The 13,400-nt window shown below is 47.5% G+C and overlaps 1 protein-coding gene and 1 long non-coding RNA gene across 5 annotated transcripts in view; one reads left to right on the top strand and one right to left on the bottom strand.

The window, feature by feature from the left end:
* dennd2b (DENN domain containing 2B) overlaps positions 1–13,400 on the bottom strand; it is a 570,638-nt gene that overhangs the window by 466,502 nt on the left and 90,736 nt on the right. The gene's annotated exons all lie outside the window — the stretch shown is intronic.
* The window catches only part of LOC140384925 (uncharacterized), a 74,902-nt gene continuing 65,426 nt past the window's right edge, over positions 3,925–13,400 (top strand). The window contains exons 1-2 of the long non-coding RNA XR_011933220.1: positions 3,925–3,968; positions 12,907–13,096. This is a non-coding gene — a long non-coding RNA (uncharacterized lncRNA). The remainder of the gene's footprint in view (positions 3,969–12,906; positions 13,097–13,400) is intronic.

The following is a 13,400-nucleotide window of genomic DNA, read 5'->3' on the forward strand; positions in this document are numbered from 1 at the left end:
CAGTTGCAGCACACAATGGCTGGGTTTTTTTGCTGCTGCCCATGGTGGGCAGGCCCCTGGATATCCTGGACCCAGGTCTAATTGGCAGCTGTCATCCTGCCAGTGTTGACCTCGGTGTATTGGCATGCCGATGCAATCATCGCGGACCGAACACAGGCAGACGTCTCCATCATTCATTTCAATCTGAGCAGTGTAGCTGACATCCCTTACTGATATTCCCTTGACAGTCATAGAACATAGAACCTACAGTGCAGAAGGAGGCTATTCGGCCCATCGGGTCTGCACCAACCCAATTAATCCCTCACTTCCACCCTATCCCCATAACCCAATAACCCCTCCTAACCTTTTTGGTCTCTAAGGGCAATTTATCATGGCCAATCCACCTAACCTGCACGTCTTTGGACAGTGGAACCATTTAAAACTGGGGCTGGCGTCCCAGGGCCTGGTGATCCAGAAAGTGGAGGGGCCGATGGGGGGTGCATGAGGAGCAGTTGGCCTCGTTGGTGGCTGAGATGGAAGTGAAGCTGGGGGCACAGAAGAGGTTGAGGATTTGGAGAATCAGTCCAGGAGGCAAAACCTCAGGATTGTTGGGATGCCTGAAGGCATTGAATGTGCGGAGGCCGGTGTGTATGTGGCACAGATGCTGGGGAAATTGATGGGGGGGGGGGGGGGAGCCTTTGACCGGTCTCTGGAGTTCGACTGAACGCAGAAGATACTGATAAGGAGGCCGCAGGCGGGCGAGCTGCCGAGGGTGATGGTGGTGCGCTTGCACCACTTTCTGGGCAAGGAGAAGATCCTTCGATGGGTGAGACAGACCAGGAAATGTACCTGGGAGGGGAATGAGTTGCGGATGTACCAAGACCTGGGAGCAGAACAGGCAAAGAGCAGGGACGGTTTTAATGGGTTAAGGCTGCCCTCTTTAAAAAGGGGGTGAGGTTTGGAGTATGATACCTGGCCCACTTGCGAAAGCATTATTTTGACATGCCAGAGGGGGTGACGGAATTTATGAGGGACAATAGACTGGGAGGAGTGTTGAGGACATTGAACCTTGGAGGAGTTTTGTGTGCTTTTTAAAGTTTTTGATGGTGGGTTTTTGGGGGAACAGCAACGGTGAGTGTGCCTTTTGATCCTCTACAAGGATGTATGGTTGGGTGGGGGGGGGGGGGGGGGGGGGGGGGGGGGGGGGGAAATCGAGGGGAGCTGGAGGGAAGAAGGATGGGGGCCACCATGATAGCTGGGCTGGAGTAAGGAGGAGGTTGCTAGCGGGCAGGTGTGAGGGCTGGGGGGAGGGTGGGGGGGATTGGTTCTTTGTTTGAGGGTGGTGGTGGGGAAGGGGGTGGAGGATTGCTGACAAGGGTGGGATTGGTGGTGCAGTTGGGAAGCGATCAGTTTCTGACCACGTGCCACACTGGGTGGATCTGTGCGTGGCCCCCGCAGTGGAGGCTGGATGTGGGATTGTTTGTGGATGAGGAGGGTGCGGGCTGCCATTCGGTGCTACGCAGAGCTAGATGATACATGGGAGGTCACGATCAGCAAGCGATGGGAGGCGCTCCAGGCGGTGGTTAGGGGGGAGTTCATTTCAATTCGGCCGCACAGGGAGAAGGCGTAGTGGGTAGAGACGACAAGACTGGTGGATGAGATTTTGAGGATGGATAGGAGATATTCGGAGGCCCCAGAGGCAGGGTTGTTGAAGGAGAGGCAGAGACTCCAGATGGAGTTTGGACTGGTGTGTACGGGGAAGGCAGTGGGGCAGTTACGGAGGGACAGAGTGGCAGTGTATGAGTATGGGGAGAAGGCCAGCAGGATGTTGACCCATCAGTTTAGAAAGCAGGAGATGGTGAGGGAGATTGGCAGAGTTAGGGACGATATGGGCAGGGTGGTGAAGGACACGGAGGGGGTGAATGGGGTGTTTGAGGCATTTTATAGAAGGCTGTACGCGTTGGCGCTCCTGGACAGGGGGGGGGGCTTCGGTGGTTTCTGGGCGGGCTGGAGTTTCCCGGGCTGGCTCGGGGACTGGGGAATTGGGACAAGGGATGTGATGGAGAGTGTGAGTGCGATGCAGACAGGGGAGGCCCCCTGGCTGGACGGGTTCCCGGTGAAGTTCTATAAAAGGTTTGGGACGGACCTGGGGCCACTGTTGGTCAGGGTGTATAATGAAGCAAGGGAGAGGAGGGAACGCCCCCCCTACACTGTTGCAGGTTTCCATCTCCCTGATTTTGAAGAAGGATAAGGATCAGGAGCAGTGTGGGTTGTACTGCCCGATGTCATTACTGAACGTGGACGCCAAGCTGTTGGCGAAGGTGTTGGTCTCACGGATTGAGAGGACTGTGCCCCGTGGGTAATAGTGAAGATTAAACGGGTTTTGTGAAGGGTAGGCAGTTGTTGGTGAACATGAGGAAGCTGCTTAATGTAATCACGATGCCGTGGGAGGGGCAGGAGAAGGAGATAGTGGTGGCGATGGACGCGGAGAGATGTTTGATTGGGTGGAGTCGGAGTATCTACTGGAGGTGCTGGAGCAGTTCGGGTTTGGGCAGGGGTTTATGGATTGGGTCCGATTGTTGTATAAGGCGTCAGTCATGAGTGTGCTGAACGACTGAGTGAGTTCGGGGTACTTTGGGCTGCATCGTGGGATGAGGGAGGGGTGCCCCCTCTCCCCATTGCTTTTTGCCTTAACGATAGAACCGCTGACAATGGCGCTTAGAGCATCGTGGGGCTGGAGAGGGATAGAGCGGGAGGGGGGGGTGGGGGGGGAGGCAGCGAGCACAGGGTCTCACTGGATGCGGATGACCTGTTGCTGTATATTTAAGACCCGTTGGGCAGTATCAGAGGCATTATGGGAATGTTGGAGGAATTTGGCCAGTTCTCGGGATACAAGTTGAATATGGGGAAGAGCGAGGTGTTCCCAATTGAGACTAGAGGACAGGAAGGTCAGGGTTGCCATTTAGGGTGGTGGGGCGAGCTTTAGATACTTGGGTATCCAGGTGGAGCAGGGCTGGGTGCAGCTGCAGAAGCTGAACCTGGCTCGGCTGCAGTAGCAGATGAAAATGTATTTCAAGAGGTGGGATGTGCTGCCGCCGTCACTGGCAGGGCAGGCGAAGACAGTAAAACTGACGGTGCTGCCAAGATTTCTGTTCGTGTTACAGAAACTCCCAATCTTCGTCCCCAAGTTGTTTTTTTAAGAAGGTCAATGTGCTGATCTCTGGATTTGTGGTGCTATCCTTTGAGTTGGCAGTGTGTGAGATCAACGTGAATGTGTGATAGGCTGGTGAGTCCGTGAGTTGAGCATAATGAAATGCTGGATTCACCTTGGCAGAACAGATAAGATCATTCATTTTCTTCCTGCATTGGGTGGCGGACTGTTTGTATGTCAAGTTGGCACTGACCATCGTTACTACCGCCTCCCAAGCCAGAGTGGTGAGGTTGGTGGACCTTGGGCCAGAGCAGAGATAGAGGACATCACAGCAGTCCAGGGAGGTGCCGCTGAAATCCGCTGAATAGCGGTGAGATCATGGTCAATCTGAGGCCACTGACCAGTGATCCTGCATGTTTCACGAGTGTGCATATTTAATTAGCTCACAAGCATACGATATGGCGCAAAATCCCATCATTCCAAACAGGCGGAAAAGCACCATTTTTCATACCCACACAGGGTGCAGAATGGAAAAGTCCACCTAATGAGTCGAAATCCAACTCCATCTTAACTCGCCAAAGAAAATGGTGGGTTAGCTTCAAATCAAAGATTAAAATGAAAAACAAAATGTCACCAAAAACAGTAACCAAACCCACTTTCAACCCACCCACTTTCAGATCGAACGAAATAGGGGCGGGCAACCAATCTGCTGGCAGGAAAGCAGGGTGGTCATTTAAATATCATAATGATGCTGTGTGACTTCATTTGATCAGCCATTCTATCTTTAACCACAGGTGGCTGGCAGTTTAAAGGAGCTGAGAAGAGTTGAATCCAAAAGGTGAGTGCTTTATCTCCACATGCTTTTGGACCAGGAGGAGCTCAAGTGCTTCCTTCAGGCACAGTAAGATACCCAGGAATGCCAACCACCACTTCCTCCTTCCCCTCAATGATCTGTCTGCTCCCCTGTCGCCATTAACATCTGCCACTTTGGACATCTATTGGACCCTTGACCCCCATCGGATCCTCATTCAGGATCCATTGGCCCAGGATCAGACCCAAACACCAACCAAGCTATAAGGAACTCCACCTTCCCAGACCACCATTGAACATAGGGGCAGCATGGTAGCACAGTGGTTACACAGTTGTTTCACAGCTCCAGGGTCCCAGGTTCGATTCCCGGCTTGGGTCACGATCTGTGCGGAATCTGCACGTCCTCTCCATATCTGCGTGTGTTTCCTCCGGCTGCTCCGGTTTCCTCCCACAGTCCAAATCCAGGTTAGGTGGATTGGCTATGTTAAATTGCCCTTAGAGTCCAAAAATTTTAAAAATAGGTTCAGTGGGGTTACGGGGACAGGGCGGAGGTGTATGGATAGGGTGGAGGTGTGGTCTTAGGTAGGCTCATTCCAAGGGCCGGTGCAGACTCAATGGGCCGATTGGCCACCTTCTGCACTGTAAATTCTATGATTCCCAACCCCTAGGCCTCACAGACCATCGGAACGTCAATAGAACATACCCGCTACCTCCATTTGACACCCCCACACAAACTTGACTTCCCCCATGTTCCATAGCCCCATTTCCCCGCATCCCACAATACCCCCTACCTGCACTTGTTTTGGGTCTTGTGAAAGTTCCCACAAGGTGGGCCTCCAGCCTATCGATAAGTCTGCCCGTGGTTGGGAATCCCACAGAAAACAATTTTAAGCAGTGTGACAGTTAAATCCGTGGTTCATCCTTCCGTGTTTCCCAGTCCCACTACACAGAACTCGACTCCACCCCAACGTTCTGGCCCATGTTCTAATTTAACTTCAAAGTTGCTGCTTCCATTGTTCAGCAGTTCGGTAGAGAGAGGAGCCAAGTCACTCAATTAAAGTACAAACATGCTCTGTAATTTGTCCAGATATGTATCTGATTAGCAGCATTTTGAATTATATCTACCTCCAATTTCTGTGTAATCAGACTGTTTATTTTTAAATCTTTGATTTTGGAGCCTTTGAAGAGAAAACACTCCATTTAGAATTTCTGAAAGGTGTTAGTTGAGATTGTCTAAAACAATGAAGGGATATAACAATATAAGTATCTGAGGTAAAAGGAGTACAAAAAACACAATAATAATACAAGTCATCTCACCACCAATATAGCATAAAATTTCTTATCTGTTTACAGGTGCCATGATGAAGTTTTTAAGATAATTGTGTTTTCAAACTGTGTCTTTAATTTAAGGTAAAATGAAGGGGGTTAACATGATCTGTTCTGAAATGTGCCCGACAGCAAACCGCCCTGGGTATGAATTTTCTGTTTAACATATATATGAGTTTGTCTCAGAGCTTATCGGCAAAGATTTAGAAATCTGAGGAAGAGACGGAATCATATTTTTATGGAATTTGCTACAGAAAAAGAATGTTTGATCAATGGTAAAGGGTGGTGAAGCTTGACTAAAATTTTGAAAATTATAGGGAAGTGTTATTACTGGAAGATTCCTTTCGGAATCAAGTCGCACCTGGAAGATTGTAAAGTTTCCAAAATAAGGGAAGCTGTAGTTTTAGCTGATGCTAAATCGCTGGCTTTGAAAGCAGACCAAGGCAGGCCAGCAGCACAGTTCGATTCCCGTAACAGCCTCCCCGAACAGGCGCCGGAATGTGGCGACTAGGGGCTTTTCACAGTAACTTCATTTGAAGCCTACTTGTGACAATAAGCGATTTTCATTTCATTCATGTTTATGAACCAGCCCACCAACAGAGGGGTAGAAGCAAAACTATGTTTGCAAGCCCACACAGAAGCTGGAGAGATAAACTGCTTGGTAATGAACAGAACGCTAATTACCATGAGGGGCGGGGTGGCAGGAATGAAAAGACAGGTGCTACTCAGAGACAGGGGGAGATAAATATGATTCAAGGAGACTAACATGTTGCTTTTGCCATAAATCGGATAATGTGAAAGTTGACTGCTGGAAGTTGAAAGTTAGGCTGGTAGCTTTTATGGATGTTTCTAGTGTTTCTTCACATAACTGGTGAGTGAAGCTTGTGACAAACCAATGCCACCTGATGTATTAACAGTGGGTGTAAATTAGAACATAAAAGATGGGAGTTTTATATCCGAGGGTGAAGTGACTCCATTTTTGTCTGATAATGGTGCCAAAAAGATTGTTGTTCTTCAGGAAATGAAAAATGAAAATCGCTTATTGTCACGAGTAGGCTTCAATTAAGTTACTGTGAAAAGCCCCTAGTCGCCACATTCCAGTGCCTGTTCGGGGAGGCTGGTACGGGAATTGAACCGTGCTGCTGGCCTGCCTTAGTCTGCTTTAAAAGCCAGCGATTTAACCCAGTGTGCTAAACCAGCCCCTGATATGGGGTCAACTCAAAGGTTGATGTTAGGAAAAGACAAATTTCTCTCCAAAGAGTTCACTAAGTAAGAGTATATCGGTAATGATGAAAATAGTTCACCTGTTCCACTGTGCAGAGTGAATTTAAACAGTACTTTAGTCAGCTGGTGTGTTAGGCTAATTGCCTATTAATAATATTAATCCTATCTTGAGGAACGATCTAGCTGGAGATCGTGGAGTGCCTCCAGACATTTACACAAGATCCACTGACGTGGGTAAAGATGAGGATATATCACCCAGATCAGTGAACTTTGAAAAGCATATACTTGTCTTTGAATCTGATGTAAGAGGACAATGGTTTGAGTCAAGGGGTGCCTAAGAAGTCAAAAGCTCCAACTTACGAAATTGAAAAGATACTGGAGCCTCAGACTAACAGCAAAGAATTAAAAGCAGCTGGAAATGGATGATTCTGTCTCAATTGAACTTTCCAGCAGACCCAAAACTTGACGTCAAAACAGAATGCAGCAGCAGAATTCCAGGCTAATGAATAGGCAAAGAGCGAAAGTTCTTGAACCAAACTGAGGAAAGAAAGCGTATGTCCCAGTGTGGAGGGTGGATGATCTTGGTCCATCAAATACCATTTCAGTTGAGAAGGATGAGGTGATGAATGGGCTTGTGATTGATGGGTCATAACAATATGCCCATTTTTACACAGCTAATGGTGAGAATCTGCAATGCACTACCTGAGAATGTGGTGGAGGCAGATTCAATTGCGGCTTTCTAAAGGCAATTGGATCATTATCTTAAACAAAGGAATTCTCAGAGCAATGTGGAGAAAGCAGTTGAGTAGTTCGTACAGACAGCCGACATGGACACAATGGACCGAATGGACCCCTTCTGTCAGTAACCATTCAATATTAGCTAGAAATGAAATTAAATAAATATCGATCAGAACACCATATTTTACATTCTATTAAAGTGCTGAAATCTATAAAGAAAATTATTTCCTTCTATACATTTCTCTTTAGCGTAATTTTTCCTGTACAAAGGTGTGAAGCATTCAAGGTGGTAATTTGCTTCCTTATAATAAAGCAATAGAATTTAATCTTCTCCGGGTTCACGTATACATTCAATCCAAGCAAATGTTTTACTTTAGTTTTATATTTATTTGGCCGGTAAAATTGGATGAAATATAATTTCAAGGTGCTATTCACATATTCATGTATTAACGCAGAGCACGAATAATTATCTGGAGAAAGCCAACTTCAATGGGGTAAGAATGGATCTGGGTCAAATAAGTTGGCAGGTAACTGAACAAGGAATATGTTCAAAGAAGAGATAGTTTGGGCGCAATCAAGGTATATTCCCTGAAAAGGGAAAGGTAGGACAAAATCTCCGATAGGCATATAAATAGTAAAAAAGTGGTAAAAGGAGAACAAGGGCCAATTTGGGACCAAAATGGAGATTTACACATGGTAGCAGGGGGCATGGCTGAGGTATTATTAAATTAATACTTTGCATCGCTCCTCAGAATCATATTTCTATGAATCATTGAATCATAGAACCATAGAATCCCTGCAGTGCAGAAGGAGGCCAATTGGCCCATTGAGCCTCCAAAGGAGCACCACATCCAGGCCCCCACCCCCACCCTATCGCCTAGCCCCACCTAACCTTTTTTTTTGGACACTTAGGGGCAATTTAGATTGGCCAATTCACTTAACCTGCACATCTTTGGATTGTGGGAGGAAACTGGAGTGCTGAGAGGCAGCCCATGCAGACACTGAGAGCATGTACAAACCCTGCACAGTCACCCAAGGTCGAAATTGAGCCCGGGTCTTTGGAGCTGTGAGGCAGCATTGCTACTGTGCAACTGTGCCACCCCTTACTGAGGAAGAAAATTCTACCAAGGCCAAGGCGAAAGAGGAAGAAATTCTGTCAGTAGAAAGGTTTAAAATTGATAAGGAGGAGGTATTGAATAGGTTGTCTGTGCTTCAAGTTGACAAGACATTAGGACAAGATGAGATTCATTCAAGGATACCGAGGGAAGTGAGAGTAGAAATTGCAGAGGCACTGGTCATAAATCTTCAGTCTCCTTTAGACTCACGGATGGTGCCAGAGGAATGGGCGATTACAAATGTCATTGTTCCAAATAAGGTGAAAGAATATACCCAACGACTACAGGTCAGTTAGGATCTCTTTAGTGGTGAGGAAACTTCTAGAAGCTATTATTCAGGACAGAATTAATATTCACATGGACAATTACAAGTTCATCCAGGAGAGTAGGCATAGATTTCTCAAGGGGAAATCATGTCTAATAAACTTGCTAGAGTTTTTTGAAGGGGTAACAGAGAGGGTTGATGAGGGTAATGTTAGTAATGTGGGGCGTCATTCTCCGACCCCCCGCCGGGTCGGAGAATGGCCGTTGGCCGCCGTGAATCCCGCCCCCGCCGAAGTCTCCGGTAACGGAGATTGGGCGGGGGCGGGAATCGGGCCGCGCCGGTTGGCGGGACCCCCCGCTCAATTCTCCGGCCTGGATGGGCCGAAGTCCCACCCAGAAATTGCCTGTCCCGCCGGCGTAAATCAAAGCTGGTATTTACCGGCGGGACCAGGCGGCGTGGGCGGGCTCCGGGGTCCTGGTGGGGGCGCAGGGCGATCTGACCCCAGGGGGTGCCCCCACGGTGGCCTGGCCCGCGATCGGGGCCCACCGATCCGCGGGCGGGCCTGTGCCGTGGGGGCACTCTTTCCCTTCCGCCTCCGCCATGGTCTCCACCATGGCGGAGGCGGAAGAGACTCTCCCCACTGCGCATGCGCGGGAAACTGTCGGCGGCCGCTGACGCTCCCGCGCATGCACCGCATTTCCGCGCCAGCTGGCGGGGCACCAAACGCCATTTCCGCCAGCTGGTGGGGCGGAAATCCCTCCGGCGCCGGCCCAGCCCCTCAATGTTGGGGCTCGGCCTCCAAAGATGCGGAGCATTCCGCACTTTGGGGCGGCGCGATGCCCATCTGATTGGCGCCGTTTTTGGCGCCAGTCGGTGGACATCGCGCCGTTGGGGGAGAATTTCGCCCGTGGTGTCCATGGATTTTGAAAAGCATTTGACAAAGTGTCACACAACAGACTTGTGAGAAAAGTTATATCTCATGAAACAAAAGGAATAGTAGCAATGTGGATACAAGATTGGCTAAGTGACAGGAAACAGATAGTGATGGCCAATGGATGTTTTTGGGTTGGACAAAGGTTTGGAGTTCACCAGGGATTGGTGTAGGGAGCTTTGCTTTTCCTGATAATGATCTAAGCCTTGGTGTACAGAGAACAATTTCAAAATTTGCAAATTATACAAAGCTTGGAAGCATTGGAAACTATGAAGAGAAAGAACAGTGTAGAACTTCAAAAGGACATAGACAAGTTGGTGGGATAGGCATATTAAGTGTTCATTGTGGAGAAATATGAGGAGATACATTTTGGTTGGAGGAACATTGAACAGTGTACAGTAATGGGCATTACTCTGAAGGGAGTGCAGGAGCAGGGGTGTATAAATGCATAAGTCATTGAAGGTGGCAAGACAGATGGAGAGAGCAATTAATAAAGCATACTGTGTCCTAGGTTTTATTGATAGGGGCAGAGGGTACAGGAGCAAGGAGGTTAAGAGGCAATGATGTTGTGGTATTGCCACGGGGCTAGTCGTCCAGACACCCAGGGTAATGCTATGGGGACCCAGGTTTGAATCCTGCCATGGCAGATGGTGAAATTTGAATTCAAAAAAAATCTGGAATTAAATGTGTAATGATGACCATGAAACCATTGTCAGTTGTAAAAACCCAGCTGGTTCACTAATGTCCTTAAGGGAAGGAAATCTGCAGCTTTTACCCGGTCTGACCGATATGTGATTCCAGAACCACAGCAATGTGGTTAAAATGCCACTCAGTTTGAGGGCAATTAGGGATGGACAACAAATGCTGCCCTTGCCTGCGACGCCCACATCCCGTGAAAGAATAAAGAAAAAAAAGTTCAATTTGTATAAGGCACTATGTTGGACCTCAGCTGGAGTACTGCATGCAGTTCTGGATGCCTGCATTTTAAGAAGTATACGAAGGCAATGGAAAAAGTGCAGAAGAGGGTTCCGGGAACGAGTCCAGGAACAAAGAACTTCAATTATGAAGATAGGTTGAAGAAGTTAGGGCTGTTTTCCTTTGAGAAAAGAAGGCTAAGAGGAGATTTGATAGAGGCATTCAAAATCATGAGGGGTCTGGACAGAGTAGATGGGGAGAAACTGTTCCCACTCGTGAAAAGATTGAGACCGAGATCTAAAGTAATTGGCGCAAGAAGCAAAAGTAATTTGAGATAAAAAAAACGTTTTAAACACAGCGAGTGGTGAGTGTTTGGAATGCATTGCTTGTGAGTGTGGTGGAGGCAGGTCCAATTGAGGCCAATTAGATGATTATTTGTAAAGAGACAATCTGCAGGGTTACAGTGAGAAGGCAGGAGAATGGCACAATGTCAAATGCTCATTTGGAGAGCTGGTGCAGACAAGATGAGCTGAATGACCTCCTTCTGCTCTGTAACAATTCTGTGATTTACTTCATTTTCTTTCTGTGCTATGTGTCCCTTGTGAATTGGCTCAGCCATGTTCATATCATTACTGTTTTTCAATTATTTAGCAGTCGCTTATTAAGTGTAAGCAGTACAAACCAGGAACATTTAAGCCTTGGCAGAAAGGTACAACCTCAATTAAAAACCCATAAAGTCTCACTGAGTTAAAGCAGTGTCATAGTGCCAGCCAGTTACAGAAACCATACTTCTATGGTGGGCAGTTTTACATTGAAATTAGTATAACGTTTAAACCTAAGTAAATGCATTTGATCAGTTATTTCCACTCCCCATAAAATATAATTGCAACTAAAGGTCAGAGGTTATTTCAAAAATACCCATTAGAAATGTATTTTGAAGGAAAAGTATTAAAAATGTGAATGAATTTCCTGCACATGTGCAACATTCTTTATGCCCTAAGAAGGTAGAATAGAGCAGTCAGTTCCTATCCCTGTGGAATAAACTCAGATTATAGACAACCTCCGGCCTACTACAGCCCTACCCAGTCCCACAGTGACCTGCGGGACCCGATGGCGTATTTATTTGTTTAAATTCCTAGGACACTGATCTTCTGATAATGGCTGAGGAAATACCAAGCCGATAAAACAAATACCATTTTGCAGATAGAACCATATCGCTCTTTGGAAATTATATGGATTGAGGGCTGTGGTGGCTCTTCCAAAATCTGGATATAATATCAAAAGATCCCGTTAGAAAGATACTGGGAAAAATCCCTTTGAAAGGCTCCCGCCTGGTATTTTTTAATAAAACCAGAAAAAAAACTTTTAACTTTCAGTCCTCAGTTGACGAGAAGGTCAAACACAGCCAGCATTCAACACAAAGCTAAAATGACCATTTTATATATCACTGACATATGCAGACCATCTTGCTGAGGGACTGACTGCTTTTCTGGCATATTCACATCGGATATGCGCTCCGTAGAAGAAGGAAATACATTAGAACATGGGCAGCATGCCGCTGCCTCACAGCGCCAGGGGCCCGGATTCGATCTGGCCTTTGGTGACTGTCTGCCTGGAGTCTGCACAGGTTTCTTCCGGCTGCTCCGGTTTTCTCCCACAGTCTGAAGATGCACAGGTTAGGTGGATTGGCCATGCTAAATTGCCCTTTAGTGTTGTGTTTGGTGCTCGATGTCTGCCGAGGAATCTACCAAACGACTTGACTTGTCCAAAACAGGGTCTTTATTGAACCCCACGTGGTAAGATAATGACAAGTTATCATGGAGTTTCTTTGTACTCCTCTGGAACTACACCTAGTACGACTGTTCACTTGCACGCCTTGCAACCATCTGTTGATGGCTTGATGTACCCTCATTCATATTGGAGTGCCTAGTCACATGACTACTGTCTTGAGCCCGCATGGTGTGCCTGTACCACGTGTCTGGTTGGAGGTCGCACCACCAGCCATCTATGATATTGCTTTCAAGCATATCACCATATTTAGTATCGAAAGATGTGCAGCTAATTGGGATTACAGGGATAGGGCAGGGGAGTGAGCCTAAGTAATGTGCTCTTTCAGAGGGTCTGTGCAGACTTGATGGGCTGAATGGTCTCCTTTTGCACTGTAGGGATTCTATGGAACATGAGAAATTAGAACTTTTATACTCCATCCTCCTTGCAATAAAAGTGAGCATTCCATTTGCCTTCCTAATTACTAGCTATGCCTGCAATCTTACCTTTAGTGATTTATGTACCAGGTCACCCAGGTCTCTCTGTACCACAGCATCCTGCAGTCTCGCTCCACTTAAATAATATTCTGTTTCTCTATTCTTCCCACCAATTTCACATTTCCCACATTATACTCCATCTGCCAATTTTTTGCCCACTCACTCAACCCATCTATATTCCTTTGCAGACACTTTGGGTGGAATCTTGATGAGGCAATCAGAGGCTCACCCGCCAACTGAAGAACCACAAGCCTATTCGGCAGTGGCCCTCCCCTAGAATCAAGTGTTGCCCAGTGAGAGCTGCCAGCCAATCAGAGGCCAGTGAGGAGACAGAAGGACACCTTGGAGTACCAGGGCCGTGAAGGACCGAGGCTAGAGGTAAGTAATTTGGGAGGATGGGTTCGCGGGGCACAGGGGTTAGAAGCATGGGCAGGGGTCGGCTCTCAGCTGTCCACCCCCTTCCCGATGTCTAGGGCCTGGATCAGGTACTGACTGGCTGCCTTTGATCAAGGAACCATTGCCCAACCGCCCACTCTCTCCCGAGGTGACAAGCAGCCTGCACAGTTTTACCAGTCATGCACCCTGCATGATGGAAGTTCTGCCTGATACCAGTGGCAGCGAACCCTGTGGCATTCCATCAGATACAGTTTGCTAACCTGCAAATGACCTAATGATCCTGACT

This window comes from Scyliorhinus torazame, chromosome 10, assembly GCF_047496885.1.
Source record: "Scyliorhinus torazame isolate Kashiwa2021f chromosome 10, sScyTor2.1, whole genome shotgun sequence".
In the NCBI taxonomy this organism is placed as follows: Eukaryota; Metazoa; Chordata; class Chondrichthyes; order Carcharhiniformes; family Scyliorhinidae; genus Scyliorhinus; species Scyliorhinus torazame.